General features: G+C 41.2%; 1 protein-coding gene and 1 long non-coding RNA gene across 7 annotated transcripts in view; one reads left to right on the top strand and one right to left on the bottom strand.

Annotated features, from left to right (window-relative positions):
• Positions 1-23631, top strand: part of LOC131682572 (semaphorin-1A) — a 531458-nt gene that overhangs the window by 297156 nt on the left and 210671 nt on the right. The gene's annotated exons all lie outside the window — the stretch shown is intronic.
• Positions 20764-22021, bottom strand: LOC131682573 (uncharacterized). Of its 2 annotated transcripts, none has more exons than XR_009304109.1 (3): positions 21754-22021; positions 21043-21674; positions 20764-20978 (listed from the first exon to the last, which is right to left on the bottom strand). It is a non-coding gene; the product is annotated as an uncharacterized LOC131682573 (long non-coding RNA). The 2 variants fall into 2 exon arrangements; XR_009304108.1 differs by having other exon boundaries at positions 21763-22020.

The raw sequence follows: 23631 nt of genomic DNA, 5'->3' as shown, positions 1-23631 counted from the left end.
TGCCGAGAAAAACACTGCCAAGAAACGGTAGATGCCCGGTATACTGGTGGAGTGCCGAGAATGCAGCTCTACGGTCAGCCTGCCTCAGAGCTAGACGTAGGATGCAAAGAGCTCGCACCGAGGATGCAAGAGAGAATCGCCGTGAAGTGTTTCGAGCTGCGAAATTAGCCCTTAACAAGGCTATTAAAAGCAGCAAGAGAGCGTGTTTCGACAACCTGTGTGAGAGTGCCAACGCGAATCCGTGGGGTGACGCCTACCGGATTGTGATGACCAAGACCAAAGGGGGCTCCTCACCCCCAGAACGGTCTCCGGACCGGTTGGCAACGATTATCGAAGTACTCTTCCCGTCTCGAGCCACAAGCCCCTGGCCACCTGCACTACGAGACAGTGCGGACACGGTCGAAATGGTGGCTCCAGTGACGAATGAAGAACTACTCGCAGTGGCTAAATTCCTAGCAATGAATAAAGCTCCAGGGCCGGATGGAGTTCCAAACAACGCTCTCAAGGCAGCGATCATAGCGAACCCGAACATGTTCAGGCTAGCTATGCAGAGATGCCTTGACGAGTGCCGTTTCCCCGATAGATGGAAAAGGCAGAAACTGGTGCTGTTGCCGAAGCCCGGGAAGCCGCCAGGCACGACTGGCAAACTGCTTGAGAGGATCATCCTCAACAGGCTCACCCCGTACGCAGAAGGTACGGACGGTCTGTCAAGCAACCAGTTTGGCTTTCGGAAGGGTAAGTCCACAGTGGACGCTCTCAACTCAGTGATAAATACTGCCGAGATAGCGATCCAACGAAAAAGGCGAGGTATTCGATACTGTGCGTTAGTGACACTTGACGTGAAGAACGCATTCAACAGCGCAAGCTGGGATGCCATCGCGCTCTCGTTACACCGGCTTAGCCTACCGGTGGGTCTGTACCGGATCCTGGAAAGTTACTTCCAAAACCGCGTACTGCTATACGAGACCGATGCCGGTCAGAAAAGGGTTCCGATTACCGCCGGAGTCCCGCAGGCTCGATCCTAGGCCCGGTGCTATGGAACCTCATGTATGACGGGGTTCTGAGACTGAAGTTCCCTCCTGGGGTCAAGATCGTCGGCTTTGCCGACGACGTAACCTTGGAGGTCTACGGGGAGTCAATTCCTGAGGTAGAACTAACCGCAGAACACGCGATTAGCACGGTGGAGGAATGGATGAGCGCGAGAGGCCTGGAGCTCGCTCATCATAAGACGGAGGTAGTTATCGTCAACAACCGCAAGTCGGCACAACATGCAGTTATCCATGTGGGAGAAGTCGCGATCACTTCACAGCGAAGTCTGAAGTCTCTCGGAGTCATTTTAGACAAGCTGACCTTCGGCAGCCATGTCGACTATACGTGCAAGAGAGCGTCGACTGCTGTTGCGGCTCTATCGAAAATGATGTCCAACAGCTCAAAGGTGTGCGCCAGTAGACGTAGGTTACTGGCAGGCGTTGCCGTATCTATCCTCAGGTACGGCGGCCCGTCATGGTCAAGAGCACTGAGGGTAACCAGTTACCTACAGAAACTGGAGAGCACCTACCGCGTGATGTGCCTCAGAGTGATATCTGCCTACCGCACGGTATCACACGATGCATCCTGCGTGATAGCGAGCATGATGCCAGTCGGGCTGGTCATTCGGGAAGATGAGTGCTTTGAGCTACGTGGAAATAGGGGAGCCCGCGAGCGCACCAGGGTGACCTCGGTCGCCAGATGGCAGCGTGAGTGGGACAACTCCTCGAAAGGTAGGTGGACCCACCGGCTGATACCTAGCATATCGAGCTGGGTGGGAAGACCCCATGGGGAAGTTCACTTCCACCTGACACAATTCCTGTCAGGCCATGGCTGTTTCCGTCAGTACCTCCACAGGTTCGGGCACGCGGAGGTCCCAGTCTGCCCGGACTGCCCAGGTGTAGATGAAACTGCCGAACACATACTGTTCCATACTATGTTGCGTTTCGGCTTCGCCTCATCAGAAACCGACACTAACGTATTGTCGGAATAGATTAGCGCCGGCTTGACGCAAATCCCTTAAAACTAAAACACACTATGTGTTTCAAACAAACGACTGATCAAACGTGATGTCCCGTTCGAGCAGAAGTTCTGTTTATGCCGATGAGACACAAGTGAAGCCGAAACTTGTCTTGGCTTAGCAGGCCTATGCGAAATCACTATGCTATATTTCACCCTAAGGAGGAAAATTTGGTAAAAACCAAAATTTCTCACTAGGGTGAAAATTTGTTGGTAAAAACCAGTCTTTGTACAGGAGGGCACAAATCCTTATTTCATACTATGTTGCGTTTCGGCTTCGCCTCATCAGAAACCGACACTAACGTATTGTCGGAATAGATTAGCGCCGGCTTGACGCAAATCCCTTAAAACTAAAACACACTATGTGTTTCAAACAAACGACTGATCAAACGTGATGTCCCGTTCGAGCAGAAGTTCTGTTTATGCCGATGAGACACAAGTGAAGCCGAAACTTGTCTTGGCTTAGCAGGCCTATGCGAAATCACTATGCTATATTTCACCCTAAGAAGGAAAATTTGGTAAAAACCAAAATTTCTCACTAGGGTGAAAATTTGTTGGTAAAAACCAGTCTTTGTACAGGAGGGCACAAATCCTTATTTCATACTATGTTGCGTTTCGGCTTCGCCTCATCAGAAACCGACACTAACGTATTGTCGGAATAGATTAGCGCCGGCTTGACGCAAATCCCTTAAAACTAAAACACACTATGTGTTTCAAACAAACGACTGATCAAACGTGATGTCCCGTTCGAGCAGAAGTTCTGTTTATGCCGATGAGACACAAGTGAAGCCGAAACTTGTCTTGGCTTAGCAGGCCTATGCGAAAGCACTATGCTATATTTCACCCTAAGGAGGAAAATTTGGTAAAAACCAAAATTTCTCACTAGGGTGAAAATTTGTTAGTAAAAACCAGTCTTTGTACAGGAGGGCACAAATCCTTATTTCATACTATGTTACGTTTCGGCTTCGCCTCATCAGAAACCGACACTAACGTATTGTCGGAATAGATTAGCGCCGGCTTGACGCAAATCCCTTAAAACTAAAACACACTATGTGTTTCAAACAAACGACTGATCAAACGTGATGTCCCGTTCGAGCAGAAGTTCTGTTTATGCCGATGAGACACAAGTGAAGCCGAAACTTGTCTTGGCTTAGCAGGCCTATGCGAAATCACTATGCTATATTTCACCCTAAGGAGGAAAATTTGGTAAAAACCAAAATTTCTCACTAGGGTGAAAATTTGTTGGTAAAAACCAGTCTTTGTACAGGAGGGCACAAATCCTTATTTCATACTATGTTGCGTTTCGGCTTCGCCTCATCAGAAACCGACACTAACGTATTGTCGGAATAGATTAGCGCCGGCTTGACGCAAATCCCTTAAAACTAAAACACACTATGTGTTTCAAACAAACGACTGATCAAACGTGATGTCCCGTTCGAGCAGAAGTTCTGTTTATGCCGATGAGACACAAGTGAAGCCGAAACTTGTCTTGGCTTAGCAGGCCTATGCGAAAGCACTATGCTATATTTCACCCTAAGGAGGAAAATTTGGTAAAAACCAAAATTTCTCACTAGGGTGAAAATTTGTTGGTAAAAACCAGTCTTTGTACAAGAGGGCACAAATCCTTATTTCATACTACGTTGCGTTTCGGCTTCGCCTCATCAGAAACCGACACTAACGTATTGTCGGAATAGATTAGCGCCGGCTTGACGCAAATCCCTTAAAACTAAAACACACTATGTGTTTCAAACAAACGACTGATCAAACGTGATGTCCCGTTCGAGCAGAAGTTCTGTTTATGCCGATGAGACACAAGTGAAGCCGAAACTTGTCTTGGTTTAGCAGGCCTATGCGAAAGCACTATGCTATATTTCACCCTAAGGAGAAAAATTTGGTAAAAACCAAAATTTCTCACTAGGGTGAAAATTTGTTGGTAAAAACCAGTCTTTGTACAGGAGGGCACAAATCCTTATTTCATACTATGTTGCGTTTCGGCTTCGCCTCATCAGAAACCGACACTAACGTATTGTCGGAATAGATTAGCGCCGGCTTGACGCAAATCCCTTAAAACTAAAACACACTATGTGTTTCAAACAAACGACTGATCAAACGTGATGTCCCGTTCGAGCAGAAGTTCTGTTTATGCCGATGAGACACAAGTGAAGCCGAAACTTGTCTTGGCTTAGCAGGCCTATGCGAAAGCACTATGCTATATTTCACCCTAAGGAGGAAAATTTGGTAAAAACCAAAATTTCTCACTAGGGTGAAAATTTGTTAGTAAAAACCAGTCTTTGTACAGGAGGGCACAAATCCTTATTTCATACTATGTTACGTTTCGGCTTCGCCTCATCAGAAACCGACACTAACGTATTGTCGGAATAGATTAGCGCCGGATTGACGCAAATCCCTTAAAACTAAAACACACTATGTGTTTCAAACAAACGACTGAGCAAACGTGATGTCCCTTTCGAGCAGAAGTTCTGTTTATGCCGATGAGACACAAGTGAAGCCGAAACTTGTCTTGGCTTAGCAGGCCTATGCGAAAGCACTATGCTATATTTCACCCTAAGGAGGAAAATTTGGTAAAAACCAAAATTTCTCACTAGGGTGAAAATTTGTTAGTAAAAACCAGTCTTTGTACAGGAGGGCACAAATCCTTATTTCATACTATGTTACGTTTCGGCTTCGCCTCATCAGAAACCGACACTAACGTATTGTCGGAATAGATTAGCGCCGGATTGACGCAAATCCCTTAAAACTAAAACACACTATGTGTTTCAAACAAACGACTGAGCAAACGTGATGTCCCTTTCGAGCAGAAGTTCTGTTTATGCCGATGAGACACAAGTGAAGCCGAAACTTGTCTTGGCTTAGCAGGCCTATGCGAAAGCACTATGCTATATTTCACCCTAAGGACATACTGTTCGTATGTCATCGGTTCGACGTCGAAAGAAGAGCAATGCTTGACGTCTGTGGCTGGGACACAACCCCTGATACCCTTATTCAGCGGATGTGTCAATCGGTGGAGAAGTGGAACGCAGTCTCGGCTGCTACCATCCAGATTGCCAGTAGGCTACAGGTAATCTGGCGAACCGAGCAACAGACGACGGGCACGACTAACTAGTGATTGGTTAGCTGGAGCAAAAAAGGCCAAGCGCAAAAAAGGGAGTGAATGGTCTGTTCATGCCGAGGCAGGTTTGGCGCAGCGAATGGCAACCGCGTAAGGGGTAAAGCCAGCCACCCCGAAGCAAGACAGAAGAGTGAGTGTATAGGCGTATAAGTGGACTGCCTCATGCCAAGACGGGAGGGTCGTAGCGAAGTATGTTGGAACTTAGCTATCGATGCCTCATGGCGTGGCAGAGGAGTGAAAGGGTGAGCATCCAAGTCAGTCTCACACGGCATGTTAAGGGTGAGCATAAAAGTCAGCCTTACAGGTTGGTAGAGGCTAGCACAAAAGTCAGCCTAGCATGGAATGAAAAAGGTGAGCACACAAGTCAGCCTCGCATGGTATGTCAGAAGTGGGGCCTAAGAAAAATGTCCCACATGGGATGCCAGGGGGAGTGACAAAGGTACAATAGAGTGGCACGATTGAGAGTGAATCAGGTGATAGGGTGAGCACCCAAGTCAGCCTCACATGGTATGGGTGGGGCGAGCACAAAAGTAAGCCTAGCAAGGAACGAGTAAGGTGAGCACACAAGTCAGCCTCGCATGGAACGTAAAAGGTGAGCACAAAAGTCAGCCTCATGTGGGAGTGTTTGAGAGTGAATCAAAGAGAGCACCCAAGTAAGCCTCATACAGGATGTATGATCGCGTAAGTGAGAGTGAATGAGTACATTTAGTACAGCCATCCCCCCAGAAGTAATACCGAGAGGTAGTTCCTGGGAGGAATGATGGCGGAGCCCAATGGAGTTTAGTCGGTATTAATGGCTGGTCACCATTCGAGTCCGACACGCCCCCAGTGCACCCCGTGCGGTAGACTGGACCCTACCAATAGCACGTGTACTGGGCTAGGACATAAAGGTCTTCTCCATCGTTAAAAAAAAAGTGGAGTTAAGCATAAGGTGTGAACGTTCGGTTATGGTATTGAAGTTGAATAAAATAAATATGCCAAACGATTATTAGTGGGGAAAAAGATCGGTTCACTAGGTAATTTTCTACATTTGATGTGAGACACCTTTTAGTTCACAAATGAACTTTGTGTTATTGAAGTGAAAGAATTGCTCATCCAGTTTGTATCGGTGGAATGCTATACAACTTCTGTTGTATTCACATTGTTATGATTTATGAAACCTTTCTTAAACCTGATGTCTTTCGGCGACATTGGAATATACATTACTTTCCGGTTAGATTGTCTTACAGATCCTTGATGTTCTACTTTCGAAGATGAAACAATATACCATTCAGCCAAGCTTCCGGTTGACCGAATCCGAATTGCCGGGCCTTTCGTTTAGTTCCTGTCACCTGATTATGTCTGTACAGGGCATAATCAGGACTTATGAATTATGACTCCTTTCCGAAAGGTTTTTGGGTTTCGCTTGATGGTGACCCAATATTTTTCGATTGGGTAGAACTTTGGCGTGTTGGGGAGCCATTGGGCCTGAGCACTACCTGATCATTGTTGACGGCATACCAGGCCATTTTTTTCCGAAATGGCAGGATGCCCAGTGCAGCTCAGAATAACCATCTTGATTCAGACAAGGTAGCAGATACAATTTGCCTGCCAAACTACATAGTTCTTAGCGAACTTTGCTATTTTCATGTGCTTGAAAAACTTTCACCCTGCCTGTTCCGGTTACTGTATAAAACTCCAACCCATGAAGATGTTTGAACTCTGACTTGGCATAGGATTTATTCGTCATTACCATCTAATCGAACCTCGTCAACATCGTAGTTTATAGCTTCCAGGATCGTATTTTGGCCGACTTTATTTGTTTGGTAGAACAAAAAACTACAAGGGGAAGCCCTATGGGGTTGCACGAACTGTAGATGTAGGATTATACTACTTAATGTAAAATATTAATTTTCTTAGTACATTTAGATGATTGAATCCGATTAAACTTATTTGCGTAGATCTGAAGAAAGAAGACAGAAAACCGTGACCGAACTAATACCTGGAACTAAATCTTTATAGCACAGCTTTTAAAAATTGTAAAAACTTTTCGATTGTATGTGGTAAAAAACCCGGACCGGTGAATTAAAATCAAATTTTAGACAATATAATTTCATTTCATGTATAGACCAAGCTTTCTAGTCATATTGTGCCATTATTGTAACTTTCCTAAAGTAGGTACGCATACAAATGTAGCGAATGCAGTGGTCTTAATCATATATCGAAACTATAAATATACAAGAATTGAAAACAATTTTATATATGGTCATTCATTAATAGGCTTTGTAGTATGCACCTATTAGCAGAATCCAAATTGGATAGGCTGAGTGGAAATGAATCAATGAATTTATCGAACGTAGATAATAAACTTTCATTGTGCTTTCAATCAATCAGCGTAAATTTGTTGCTAAGAAAGTTTTCGTCTTTGCACAACGAAAGCACATCATGCAGGTTACGCATGCAACCGCTAACAATTGGTTAGTAACAAATTTGATATACCCACCTACACATTCGCCTCAAACATTGAACCCAAGCGGACAAAGCATAATGAGTCAACGCTGATGATGATATATAGAAGACAACTAATTGTGTTCGAGATTGTACATAAAAGTGTGCTAGAAACGAGCACAACACAAAAGAAAGCATAGTGTTTGAACGGACAAGCTCAGTCGCATGTTGGACGGCACTGGATAGCGTACCTCTACAGCCAGTGCAACGAACTTCTAACTCAGCTACATTGGCTGTGAAAACACACAGCGCAGTGATCTGCTCCGCCTGCCGTTCAACAGGCAACTGAGCTTGTCCGGCCAAATCCGTTCTTTAGATAGTCGATGATGACGTCATTCATAGAAGCGTAGCACGCTAGGTACACAAATCTGTTGTGCCGGACTTGGGAAGCGCTCTTCTGTGTGTAAATGCGCGATATTTTGACTAAGTTGTACAATATTTAATTTTTTAATGCCATGATACCAACAATCTTTGGGTTTATCTATTGAAATCTATTCATAGAAGTATGGCGGGGCGACATGTGCAAAAAAATTGAAAATTTATCGTGAGATGGCTGAATTATATGCGTTTAAAATTGGACCACTTTTCGTTACATAGCATTTTTGTAGAATTTGCAAAGTGTACCCCAATAGCGAAAACAAAGAAGTAGTCCTACGCCAAAAAAAGTTTTGGTGCGTGCACTATCATAAGTACTATACATCAGATTCTAAATCAATTTGATAGTTGATTGTTCGGATGCTGGGTCTTCTTTTTGAGACTAGTTGATTAAGATCCGTCTCATAATTTTCGAAAAACACGAATGGGACCTGCGCCTACAGACTTTTAATCTACGAGTAGAGTCGATTCGGAATCTCGCACTTTACGCATAAAATCTGCTTACTTTACAAAAAATACGTGACAAACTGTCGAGTTGAGACGATTACAGGCAACTAAAAGAGCCGCAATGAAAAAGTACTCTAAGGCTGCTGCGACAACAATCACAGTGAATAAAAAGACAGCTAATCGGCAATCTAGCAACGAACATGCAACTTTTTTACATTTCGTATAATTCGGAACTAGAACTGATATAACCTATCATTTGGGGATTCTAAATCAGGCAGCTTCGACCACTACTATTGTAAAAGGATACAACAAAATACAAACTACATTATCCAAGAACAAATTGTTTGGTGAAGATAAAAAAAGCTGTATATGGGGCGTACATTAACTAAAATAACTGGAAAGTTATATCCACTTCTACGTCAACCGATTAAATTAAAAATAATTATCAATTTCAGCATAAAAGTTATCATCATTGTAGTGCATTGTATACTACCGCAATATTGGACATCTCCACACAACAGCAGCTAAATACATAAAATAACTGCTATTCGAGTAAACCGAACAACTTTTCGCAAAGCACCGTGTGGTGTATAGTGAATGAAAAACCAAGCATCCCGTCATTATGAGAAGGGGTTTTCTCTGGCGCTGATGTAGTCATTAAATCAAAACCGAAGTGTCGCATCCCTTTCACCGCGGGATGACACTTTTATTGGGATGTCGACAAAAAAGGGTACTCTTTTTTACATCTTTTAACTTACTTCCTCCGCGGCCGTCATCCTTCTCCTTCTCCTCCTCTTCATCACGTGTCTATTCGTTGGTTTCAGTCAAAAGCAGGAACTCATTGCTACGAACGCGAAAAATAAATTGTTTGCTCTAGACACCCTAGATAGTCAATTTCGGTAGGAAAATAGGGGTTCCGCTGCGTGTGGGTTGTTGTTTGCCGGATACTGATTGAAATTCGAATCAACATTTTGGGGTGACAATATTTCATCCTCGTTACCCTTCAACGCCATACGGTCGAGACGTTGAAAAGCTATCCGTAATGGGCGCTACCACCCGATTGATTGCCTTTGGTAGTGGGAAGTTTTTTCTTCCCAGCGCGATGGCATAATTTGCTGTATTCAACCCGGGTTGTTGATAAGACATAGTTATATGATTGAGCTTATATAAATAGTTTGAAATTGTTGGTATTGGAATATTTGAATTGATTGATTTGATATAGATGGTTCATGTCTTTAACATGATGAGAAATATGATCATCTGAAATCTGAAATTTGAAGAAGAGTTCTGATGTATTTGGTGCACGGAGAAGATATTTTGACGAGTTTTCCTACGAAAATCTGATTTTTAAAATATTAATTGCGAGGAATAATGGGTAATTTGGCCGAACGGGTCATTTGGCCGAATAGGTCATTTTGCCGAATGGATTCTTTGGCCGAATGCCATTTGACTGACTAGTTTTGATTCAAGTGTTATTTGGTCGAAAGTGGTACATCAAAATGTTCATTCTATTTGACTGAATAACCATATTAGAGAAATGCATAGATACGACCTAATTAGTGACGGATGTGATTTGTTTCTCCTTAATTGGATACCGTTTATTTATTCTTGTATTTACAACAGTTGTTAAAATGGATCAAAATCTATTGTGAATATTTCCCTTCTTTTTAACATGCGCTCTTCCTCCTATGTATCCCGTTTAAACTTTGGGAATGATTTGAATAGCACGTTGTACAGTAAACTAGCTGATCATTCTGAGCGGTAGGACCCGTTTCCTGCCTTCCAATAAACGGACGAAGCGAACAAGGCACAAACAGTGAAACAAAAGATGGACTGTGATAAGATATAAAAACACAAAGTACGATCGATCGACCACCGCCGGCGGTGACTGAACTAGACTGTCGTGAATTTTATTTGGCGCACTTTATCACAGATAATACATGTACAACGGCGGGGGCATATGCACAGATTGCGCTCTGCCGCAACATACTCCCCCACCAAAACGAATGTTTTTTTGTCAACAGCTGTATGATTGGTTTAATAAAGTCAAATGACGGGCACTGCAGAACTTTTGAAATGAACTTCGACATGTTTCCTCCATTGTAGTAACTTTGGACGGTGGTCAATGTGTGTAAGAAATAAACTTGCCGTTTTGGAATGCCACCAGCAAGTAGCAACTTGCTACTAGCCGGCGCTACGATCGGGTAGCAAACGCTATACGGGTCTTGTGTGAAAACTTGGATACAATTGTAATTCACGCATGCAAACCTGTATGCGATGGGTACCATTTAAATGCTTACACAGATTTTTTGAGAAAGGTTCTAGCATTATATGTTTGTTCTATGTGCCAGTGGTTTATAGTTAACATAAAAATATAAATTATGCTCAATGTTGGAGATGTGTATTTAGAGTCGACCGTGAAGTCTGTAGAAACAGAATGGCTAAATTGCGTAAAGGGGTTGTAGTGTGTGAGAGAACGTGCCAGTCAATTACGTTGCCAAATCTATACAATGCCGCTCCTAGATTGGTGATCACCCAAGATTTATAGAGTAGATAGTGTAGAGTGTAGTATAGTAGGTATATCTATAGTATATATATATTATAGTAGTAGTATAGAGTAGATAGTGTGAGTAGTATAGTAGATATAGTGATAGGATATATATATATATATATATATATATATATATATATATATATATATATATATATATATATATATATATATATATATATATATATATATATATATATATATATATATATATATATATATATATATATATATATATATATATATATATATATATATATATATATATATATATATATATATATATATATATATATATATATATATATATATATATATATTGCTATTCGATACTCTCTAGAGGTATAAAGCACGTTATTCGGTATCCCTTATTGTATGCGGAAATAATATTTATCGACGGCCGTTCCGTTTCCAACCTAATCCAGTGATTGAAACATTATTCGACTCACGACGGATATTCTCGAAATCCCTGCAGCATTGTCGGAAAAAGGCATCTATTGGAAAGATACACAATGTGCTCAATTTTAGCTCGTCACAGACATTCAAGTTATATTTCTGAAAAGATAGCCCACGCAAACATTGCAGCTGATGACAGTCAATTTTCCGCTATGCCACGATTCAACCACCAACCCAGCCGGTTGTTTGTATGTATCGTGTTGGCGGTTTGCGCGCATCAACCGTGGAATAAATTTGAATGAAATTAATTAGAGCCGAATATAATCATTACGCAACAATAGCGGGATTACCGTCATATCATCAGACGGGTTTCGAAACATCGCAATGAAAATGGAAGCAGTTTCTGTCAGTCAGTTTTCAGTTCGTGTGCACCCTGGGAGCGGGAGCGGATAGAGAGGGATGGAAGGGAGGACTGACTTGTGTGAGAGATGAAAATGACGATTATAATGACAGTGTGACAGTTCAGCATCGTTATCGTTACATACATTTTCCGACGTCGTCATCGTCGCTCTTGTGCGGGTGCTCTACTACCCTCATCCTACCGGATGATAATCAGCAGTAGTTTCCCTTTAAGCTTCGGTTTACTGATTTGCTGACTATGTATACTGCAAACTACCGCATGCGACCGGGAGCACATTTGAGCGCAATGATAATAACGAGAACTGAAGGAAAAGCGATTAAAAACAGGAGCGAACCGGAGGAACAGCATGCTTGGCTGGATGACAAGTAGGTCAGTTTGCTTTGGTGAGGATGTGTGCAGGGGGTTCGGGAAAAATGGTGCGAGGTAGAATAACGGCTTTCAATGTGATATTGTTCAGGTAGAAATCTAGCAGGAAAATTTAGTAAAACAGCCCGATTCATGAATTTATTTGAATACGGAATATTCGTAGCATATCGAGCTTCCATCCATTTCGCCCATGGCATGAGTGTCAAAATCAGATGTTGAATTTAATTTGAGAATCGCTCATAAATTGTTTTTAATCGGAGATCAAATGCGATTATAGACTGCTTCTTATTCCCGTCACGCAACGAATTAAAGTTGTTAGTTGAGTTAAAGTGGCGGTCCAAAATGAAAACTAAAACCGTGCTCGATTTACATGCTTGATAATTTTTGAAAATGCATCAACTCGCCTGAAGGCGCTGTTTACAATTTCAATGTGTGTTTGAGTTTTCACTGAATATATTGTCGAGAACAGGTTACAAGAATGCATATAAGTTATTTTTAATTCCTTTTAGAAATTTACTTAAGGGGTGTAGAGGGCAAAAATAATCGACTTCTTTTTTATCCGCTTAATTGTCAGTATTGAAAATCTAGAAAAGGTCTCCCGCAATTTCGGTGGCCACTCTGAAGTTTTTGTTGTTTTAAAGAGCAATACATTTAGGGTTGCCACCTCTGGAGAGGCTTTGACCCGGAGATTTTCACTGATCTGGGGGTTGGTGGATTTTGAGTGGAACGAGACAGAAATTGGAATCAAAGCGATTGCTATTAGAGCACTTTAATCGCTTTTTTACCACGTTAAAGTAAAACTGTAAATTTTTCACGCTTGTGAACGGTTTTATCGGTTTAATGTGGTGTAGTATTTCACTTCCCTGACTAAGTGCCAAGAATACAAAAGCACCAGCTACTCTCACTGTGGAGGTCGAACGAGCATTGCTCTCCTCCACAACGAACAGGAGAAGGAGAGCAAAGGAGGCAGAGCTGCGACATCACACTATGTGGTGTCGGTTATTCGTCACCAACAAATTTTAATTTCGCAACAAAGGGGCAAAACTCACCTCCCTAGCCCAGTTAAGGATCGCTGCTGGAGTAGCAACAACACCGCAAGAACTCGTTTGATGTTGACCTAGTCAGTTGAATTAGAACAAATCTGCCAGACCTTAGTGCAGCTGGTGATAAGCACTACTAAGTGTGAAATGATTTGGTAAAATTGCAGTAAAATAACTTCTTACACCATTTTGAGCGACTTAGTGGAATGCAACATTTCAATTGTAGCACATAGCGAAATATTACTTTCCTTAACCCTTTGGAAGTCGCGCATATGGCTTACCGAACGAGCAGCCGCTGGTCCCCTAAGACGATTTCGCTAGATTTTCAGAGCAGCGTGCACTCAGTGTACTAGCGCGACTTCCGGAAGGTTAATTTGTAGTAAATTTTATTTGTTTTTCATTTTCATTGTTAAATTAGCAATATTTGGTGAACTCTTCGCCACCTTGAAACGAAGGATTAGTCGGGAAAAATAAATCTGAACCAGAGTAATAGTTAATTTAGACTTTTTAAATATTTTGTAAAGAATCAATTAATTCCAAAAAATTGAACCTATGCTTCTTCCCACCAAACCCGGAGAAATTGATGTAAAACCCGGAAATCGCTCCCGAAAACCGGAGTCTCCGGGTAAAACCCGGAGGGGTGGCAACCCTAAATACATTCGACGCGCAGATTTCAATCTTTCGGCAACAGGGGCGACATTATGGAACCATTTCGAATCGACTTTTTCATACAAGCTTGCATACAATAAACCTTTCGTTTCGAGATGCGTAATGCCACCCCAGGTTTCGAAAAATTGACAGCGATAAATAGACAGTGTAAACAATACACTCTAAACTACTTCTACCCAAATTTTCAAGAGAAAATACCCAAAGGGTCATTTTCTACAGCGTTTTTTCCGTGATGCAATTTGATGTGGGACACTCTTTAATAGCATTTTTCTCGAAACTGTGTTTTTCAAATTGGCGAACACGATAATTAAAGAAATCTCAACGAACTGAATTGATTTTTTTATGAATATGCCCAATTAGTCTGTCAATGAGACACAGAAATCATCATAAAATTTCTTTCTCCCTTTTATTTTGAAGAAAAATTAGCGAAATTTACAGTAAAATATGAGTTTTTTTCGGTTTTCATCGAATCGTCCTAAACTCGAACTTTTTTCTATTTTTTGTGGCTAATAAACTAACTACAAGTCTAAGCTATACAAAACTGATTGAATTTCCCGAATCAGACAATTTTATCGTGTTCGCCGCGGCGCTCCTCGACCTGGAAATGGGTGGACGTCTACTCTTGGAACGCTCGTAGGTGTGGCTCTGTGTAACTGAAAATATTTTTTTCGTACACAATGAATGTATAAAGCGATCCCAATATAACACAAAAGATCCATTGTTGCCTTGCCTTCAAAATCGTAAAAAAATAACTTTCCTTTTGAGCACTTTACACCAGACGCTCCCCTTAACAGTTGTTGTTGTCACTTTATCCTGAATCCTGAAAAAATCTTGTTTTTTTTCATTTTTCGTGTTCTTATGGGACCATTCATGAATTACGTAACGCAAAAATTGCCCAAAATTGACTCCCCTCCTTCCCTCATGTAACAAATTGTCGCAAATTTCTTTATTACCTAGAAATGTACCACTACCGAACGTGATCTTATGTTGTTACTTGACTCGAAATTATTTTCTCCAATCTACCAAACCAAAGAGAACGGCAGCGTTTACCAGTTACACAATTCAAAATAAAACTGTTCGAAATAATAAATCAAGAAGCTGTACTAGAAATGTGATTGTTTCCGTTCCAATTCCACTTTGAAACTTCCATATAACATACTACGCTGCTGAACACGCACTACGGAATTCGATCGATATAAACCATCGCATCGCATCGGTTTGAAAACAAATTACAAGAAAAACAGTTCTAACATAACTCAGTCTCCTCGCCCAGAAAAATATCCAACTAATCCTCGCCTTTCTGTAGGCGTAAATCCAGTTGAGTCCGCCCGTGGTTTTGAAACAATTACAGATGCATGTTATCAGATGCCATAGTAATACAAAACGTATCACATATACTGGAAATATGCGTACCAATAGGCTCATCTCATCGCCGAAAACATCGTCAATCCAACGCGCTCACAAGCACAAAAATAAATTATTTTATTCAAACGCAAACTTTCAATCAGCACACACACGTCGCACCCTACAGTACTGAACTCAATCCAAAACCACCCCACCTGATCAGAATTCAACAAAAAGTTTATAATAGAATGCAATTTTCGTAGTAAGTTGTGTTATAAATCGAGATAGATTTTTTAAAATATTTGCGCTATGTGTTTCTGATCGGGCACCTACCCACCTGGTACTTGAACAATTCTTAACCGGTTAACTGTGTGCGATACCACCGCTGCCGAAAATCTATAGCGTCCACCGCTTATTGTAGCGTCCAGTTGCTATAGCCATGATGATGCTCGTTTGGCATAAGAGCAAAAACTGATTCAAACAATCACGCGGCTCCTCTATTTATAGTTTTTCGTGTTTGATTGAGCCACTCAGGTGCTCCCTATTGACGGTTCTGCCTGAAATAGCTGCCTCGTTGATGGAAATTTTAGATTTTAGAATGACAAAAATGTGCCAAAGTCAAAAGAGTCAATTTTCGTCAAAAATTTTTTTTCGAGAGTACATAAAATCTCAACGTTTCATGCATTTTAAAGTCATTTGGCATCCAAAATACAAATTCGATTTTGAAATTTTCCCTTACTCCTCCCTTTGAGAATTTTTCATTTCAGTTTATATGGGAATTTGCTGTGTGATCACACTCTTCAACCCGTAATTCCGGAACCAGAACTCCAATCAACAAAAAATTCAATAGCAGCCGATGGGAAGGTGGTACCTTTCATTTCAGACTAAGTTTGTGCAAATCGGTCCAGCTATCCACATACACACATACACACAGACATTTTACGATCTCGACGAACTGAGTCGAACGGCATATGACATTCGACCCTCCGGGCCGGGATTAGGTTGATGATTTTTAGAGCGATTGCATAACCTTTCTATATGAGAAAGGCAAAAAATAAATCAATGATTTTTTTTTTAATTTCGTGAAATAGTTCACGTAGATATTTCAAAACGCAGATGGTGATTTGCTCTTCTTTTCCTCGGGAGTTTGCGAAGCTCGCGCATCGTTTATCCACACTGCGCACATACGTTCTGGTAGAATCTTGCACTTTCCCACATTGTTGTTCCGTCAATCTCTTTTAATGCTACGATCCCGAAGTTGCGAGTTTGTAAGTCGTCGGGTACAATTCTATCAAATTCCGGGATTGACTTGCAGTTCCACGTTCCAAGTTTACAGTCGTGCTCGCCACGTGAGTACATTTTGTTCCGCATTTCAATCTTGATTACACGTAACGTGGTGTCCTTTGGGCAACTTGTTGTCCATGCTTACAACGAATGATGGATGTAAATTGAAAAGAAGGTTCCGGAAGCTAATATGCAGTCATATCACCCACGAAGGCTAGATCCAATGTGTAATTGGAGTTGTGCAGCATTCTTCTGCGTAAAGGGTCAAAGAAAATGCCAGAATATTCCAAAGTTGTCGTCTCGCTCGCCACAGAAAGCAATCCATACTATGGCGGTCTATTCAAACGGGACTTTGACGATTCGTCAGTGAATGACAATTCTGTTTGACTAGTGACAGAATAAAGATTCGATGCCGAATGCCTGCTGGGACCAAGGATGCAAAATGCCTACCTTTTCTACGGCTGTAATTTTTCTGCCTACATTCTCATTTCTCTTTCGTCGCTTCTGTCGTTCGCTATTGCAGGACGCCCAGCGCTGTACGGCAGTCTGTAAGCAAAGCAGTAACATGACAAAAAATACTGCCCCCAGTACAGCCACCAGACACGAGCGGTACAGCTTCTCTTTCCTTATTTTACACTTTTTAATATTTTTGATCTATTCAATATTTTAAAACACAAACGACCAAAATAAATGCGGTTCCATTGCGTGGCGACCGGCATCAACTCTTTCGTGTGCAGGCCTCTCCCTTTGACTACGCAGAGAAAAGTGTACAAAGCGAGAGAACAAACTTTACTACGCCACACTCTCACCGAGCAGTCGGAGTACTGCAGCAAAACAAAAATGTATTCTACTACTCTACGGGAAAATGTACTCGGTTTGGCTACCGTTCTGGCAAGAGCTGTAGTGATGTGTCGCTGTAGCGGGCTGTACGACTTGTGCAAATGTAAATATACCGAAAAAAATGTAGTTTACCAGTACCTTTGGCATCCCTGGCTGGGACTACACACCAGTACAGGGAACGATATGGTGACTTCATCGGCGCAAAAAAATGTGGGCACTACGAAAAGGTACTCGCCGAAGCAGAAGGAAGTATTGCCCAGGAACTACGCGTGAAAGTTTTGGTTAGATAGCTTTATGTCCTATCTTCAAGCAGAGCCGCAAACTAGCGTGCAATAACTATTGAGGCATAACGATCCTCAATGCCGTCTATGAGGCACTCTCCCGTTATCAATTTAGTAGACTGCGTCAGCTGTGTCGACCAACGAGGAACGGAATGCCGATTCACCGTTTGTTTATGAATTTCAAAGCAGCGTACGATTTAGTGAAACCAAATGTGGTGTAGATAATGCTTGCACATGTTTTTCCGACAAATCTAATTTGTTTGACTGAGAGGTCTAAATGAATCGTGAAAGTAGTTGTACAGACATCCGATTTGTTTGTGACGTTAGATGAACGAAAGTAGGGCGATTCACTCTCTATGGTTAAAAAAGTGCTTGAAGGTGCAATATGAAGATCGGATGTGTAAAGGAACGGAACCAGCATCACGAGATCTTACATACTTTATGGCTTCGTAGATGATTTCGATGTCCTCAGCGTTGATCGCAGAGCAGTGGAAGAGGCATATTTGCTTTTTAAAAGAAAGGTTGCGAGAATCGGACTGGCTATGATCTCTGATAAGTCAAATGGCATGGTAGCTGGTAGATATCGGGGCAGTTCAAACGGTGTTTGTTTCAAGGTGGAAATCGATGGGGTAATGTACGAAGTTGTCGCATAAAACTTCTTCTAGAGAATTGCTGACATTTCCTTTGGTTCTGTTCAAACATGAGAGAGAACCAGAATATCGAGAGCTCGCGGTCTTTGAAAGAATAATTCTGCGCTCAATATTATTCGGTACAATCGAAAATGGAGTATTGTGCAGACTCATCAACCAACAGCTGTACCAAGAAAACAAACATGCTGCTGCTGATGATGATAATATTGCTGTTATTTTAAAGATGTTGAAATGCAAGTGGTGTCGGCCAGTTCTAAATTGGATAGAATAACTGATGATCATGAACACGATCGTTACTGTCATTTTGAAATCAAAAAAACAATTGCGTTCTGCTGTCTAAAAACTGCCCGGCAATGCAAATATAGAATAAAATATTTAGCAAATTTATAAAAAATTCATCTTCTGTATTCAGTAGACAAAATTAATGGCCTACGATAGTGTCAGAATAAATTCACAGAAATATTGCTGCATTGGGACCAACATAACATTCAGAAATGTTTCGGTTAGCAGTTATTTCGCAAAGGACAGACATATTGGCTAGAGCAGTGATTCTCAAACTGGGGTCCGCGTATCCCTAGGGGGTCGTGAACTCGTTACTGGGGGTCCGCAAAGAGAAATATTTTTTTCCGTGGATATTGAAATTTCAATTTTTATTTCTTAGCAGACTGAAAATAATATATTGATAGCATACAATATCGATGGTAAACCGTGGGGTCCGCAATAACTCAAGGTGATTTCTAAGGGGTCCTTGGCACAAAAGGTTGAGAATCGCTGAGTTAGAGGATTTTTTCCGAAAAAATGTGAGTAAACATCCAGAAATACGCTACAAATCACCATCGCATTGAAGTTCGTACGAGCGAATCACCATTGTATTCAACCTTGCATGCAAGAACCGTATTGCGAATGTCGGAAGTCTGCTAGCAAATCATACACAAGTGACTAAAAGCTCGGATGATACTACAAAAACACACTTCAAAGTATAAACTTAGCGAGCTTTCAAGTTGCTTTTAATGTAACTTGAAAGCTGCTTAATCCGCGATTAGTACACGAAACCTATCGGATTAAGGCGAGAAGCTTATGAAGCTTTTGTTTCAGGGTAATGACCCTATTCTCGCCATGTTTTTTTTATTATCACGTTATCCATTTGAAGTCATTGGTTAGAGCAGTGTTGGCCATCTTTGTTCATTGGGTCAAACGGAATGACGACAATTGGGGCACTCGATTCGAGTTTTCGTTGCGTTCAAACACGTGCGTTTTACTGTTTTCAGGGCATTTGTGTTATTATATTGGTTCTTAACAACGAAGCAAAGCTGTTGATGCTAATTTATATGCATTCCATCATTTGTAGGCAGAGAAATTAATTAACTAGTAGCGAACCCTCCCTAATATGGTGAAAATAAGCACTTTACCCTATTGATTGTACACATTTACTACTTCAATTGAACGTTAGTTGTCAGTGTTATCAAAGAGAAGAGACGACAGCAGGTTTATTGTCATTCTTAATTTTCAACACTGCTGAAAATCTGAAGACAACCAGCGACCATTGTTGCGAAATTCATTTTGCATCCTTTTCCTAATTTCTGAACATTCAAAAATCGCAACCAAACCAAGAATTTACAATCGCATTTACAAATTTCATTTTGTTTAAATTGATGCCTCTGTTAACATTTACATTTCCATCGCCTCAAACAAAAACGATATTAACAACTAATAGGGTTACCAAAAACGAATCTGTATTTTTGTTTTGTAATTTTTTTGTGATGTAATTTTTCTACGCCTATTTCTCCCTCTCTCTGTCTTAAGCACTATTTACACCTATCCGATCCAATTCAGTGACGGTTTAGTACCGTGCACGGGCACCTATATTTATTTACACATTCAAATCTCGACAAACATATGATTACGGCTTAAAAGCCAACTGTCAAAATTCTCTTTGAAATTAAATACCGGAAAATCCGTTACTCGCCAATAATGGTAAGATAATAAACAAAAGAGAAAAGTTTTCTCTTTCGTTAACTGCTGTGAACAATGTTTGGGCAGTAACGGTTTGTCCGAAATATCCTTTCAAAGAGAATTTTGACAGTTGGCTTATAAGCCGTAATCATATGTTTGTCGAGAAATGTGTGCATTCGCAGTTCTCCGGCACGGAACTGTGCCGGACATGTAAGAATGCTCGCATTTGATGTGTATGAAATTATATTGGTGTCCGTGCACGGTACTGAACCGTCACTGAATCGAGTCGAAAAGGTGTAAATTGGGCGGTATTCTCATAAACAGATTTTCGGCGATATTCCTTTTTAGGTGCACGTATCCGCACGAAATAAAGATCCACTTACGAGCAAACACAGATTGTTCTGAATTTTCGAATATCCTGCCAACTATATTATAATCACATTGCGTTTCCAATGGCTTTCTTTCCAATTAATAATATCAAAATTATCGTAAATCGCTATATTTTCAAAGTGTAATCTTAAGTCATAGGCACTTTTCTTAATTTCCTCCAACAGTTAGTCAAAATTTCACGAAATTCTTCACCCAAGATCCATTCTCTCCTCGAACCGATCCATACCTCCTTGTGGAGACAACTCGAAATCTGCTTCCAATCTCCAGTAACACGCCACCATCTTCGATTACTACATTCCGCTTTGTATCTACAAGAAAACAATTTAACCTCGGACGAACCGACAATTATTCACGCTTATCGCCCTCAATTACCCGATTAATGATGTTGTTGGGCCGTTCGTTTCACTCCCGCCGGCAGCCGTTACGTTACGTTTCTCGAAATCTAAAATCGCTTTCTATTGTCCGCCACATCAACCGAGACACCCGATAAGACTATTATTTTAGAAATACTACCACATTCAAGAGATTTCGTAAACAATGTGCGTCTAAGCGCGCAATAAGAGAACTGAACATTAATTAATTTCATCGCGATAATTTTATTGGATCAACTTCTTGAAACCATGCTTGCCGTAAAATTGTACACCGCCACCCAGTAGGTCGAACTGGGAACTCTCGCCCAGGGCGAGAACCGGTAGCAGGAGCAGTGCGAAAATGGTCGATAGCAGATGTGTCACCGATCGGCAGCCGGACTTTCTCATCAGCTCGATAATATTCTTCGGGAGGGCCATTTTTATTTTGGATGCTTGTCGTCGTTGTGCGCTAGATTGTCTCCAGACCGGTGAATTGAAGTTACACCGATGTCTCCGGGATGTTACGGGTCCAGACGTTTCCGAGATGTGGATTGTTTACCCCTCTTCGATTGGCAGATCGCTTGGATCCATTGTTGCGATTTACTACGATTCACTCATTCTGCGATCGCCATTTTGAGTAATTCTAGTAAACATCTGCGAATATTGTAAAAAAAACACCTAGTTCAAATAATGTCCACACTTTTGTTTCAGAACTAATGAAAAAAGTTCGCACAAATTTCACCTGCACCATGACCATTAAACGTTCGCAATCGTACTGTTGCGGGAACTGATCGCTCGGTTGGACGAAAATCGGACAAAGATAAACAGTACGAGACAAGAATGAACATGTATGAAATCGAGCCTTGCAGTCTTTCTCATGCCTCATGTGAGTGAGTATAGGGTCTGTTTACCTAGATCGATTTGAAATTATTACTATTTAATCCCTGATCGGAAGTCTGTTCAAAGAAGCGCCTAAAATCAAGTCGGGTGGATCACCCAATTTGGTGCTTTGATAACAAGAAAAGAAATACTCACATGTACGACCAGTTCGTCTTACTGTCGACGATGCGAATGACGCAAAAGAGAAGGGCAACGTGCTCAGCAAGATTAATTCATATTGAAGTGAGTTCCAGATGCGAACAACAACGTACGTGTGTAACATGTGAAATTGTAATTTGGAACCGTCTTTGAGATTTGGAACGAGAGTCGTAATTCAGAGTACCAAGATAAAAAAACGTTACAGGCTGAAATTAGGTTTGTCCCAGTACACACTTCCTGCTCCCAGTTTCTCCGAGGCATAAAAAATGCTCTTTTTTACTCCGGTTTGCTACCAAAAGAATTAAATAGAGAAGAGAATATAGAAACAATTTTCTCCCCAAATTAGTTATTGGAGAGGCGTTTTGCGTTCCTCTCATTAGCATCCGACACTAACTTAGGGACAGGACTAAGCTAGCACCGGATTGACGATAGCTCCGAAAATGAAAACACATGTTTTCAATTTTTGGAGCTTGTGTCCATCCGACGCTAGCTTAGTCCTGTCACTAAGTTAGTATCGAATTCTGATGAGAGGAACTTGGAACGTCTCTCCAACAACTAATTTAGTTATAGGTTTTGTGCCTTTTACGCGCAAATGTGGTGTAAAACAATTTTCTCTTTAGTGGAGAAAGAATAGTTTGAGCATGAGCATGAGCATGATGATCGTACAATTCGTAGTTGCTACTCCGTGATTGACTAGAACAAGCAAAATTGCACAGAGTATCAACGAATGGGGCCTGGGAGTAGCTATCCATTCTCCAATGTTCACGTTTCGAGAGTTCTATACTTTGAAATGCCAATAACGGCGCCGGCCACGTCCTTGCAGTCATCGGGGAAGGGAAGGAATGTTAGTGTAACAAACGGTATTATGGAGATTGTGTATACCTCTGCATATCCACGTTTGTCACGGGAAAGAGTTTTTGTTAGTAGCATGGGGTAAATAGTTACATAAATCTGGATTCATCTTGATAAGTGATACGATCTATGCAACTCTCAGAAGTATTATAATGTATTCATTGCTCTGGGCAGCCGGCTGCCTAGAATTTATGGTAGATTTATCGTTTGTTGAATTAATTTAGAAATGCTCAGTTTGTAAAAAAAGCACGTTCAGCTCCGGATTGCCGACAGTCGGGAGTGTTGTTTATGTTAAATTGTATCAAACGGTATGTGAACGATTTTATTATTCCTTGTTTCGTTATTCCGGCGAAACACGACCTTCTAAAAACAATACAATATCATGAAAAGCGATTACCTTTAGGTCTCGAAACATTTGTCGAAATAGTTATTGTAATTGAAGATTTCGTAATATAAGTATTATTTATCGTGTAAATCGACAGTTATGTATTGGTTTTTTTCTCCGCGAACAATTGAATAAGGGGCCAATTGTTTTGTTATTCACGCGTGTTTTTAAGCTAACTAAAGCGTATTTTACACGGTATAAAATAAGCACTACCGAAATACTTGAAACGACTAGCTTTGTATGTCGAATATACAACCGACGCACTATGGGATGGCTAGAACAAAAAGTTGGACAAAATAGGGAAAAAAATTCTAACTTTTTAATCAAACTATATTT

Source organism: Topomyia yanbarensis, chromosome 2 (assembly GCF_030247195.1).
Source record: "Topomyia yanbarensis strain Yona2022 chromosome 2, ASM3024719v1, whole genome shotgun sequence".
Taxonomy (NCBI): domain Eukaryota; kingdom Metazoa; phylum Arthropoda; class Insecta; order Diptera; family Culicidae; genus Topomyia; species Topomyia yanbarensis.
The sequence above is the reverse complement of the archived record's forward strand: the minus strand, read 5'-3'. Positions and strand labels throughout refer to the sequence as shown.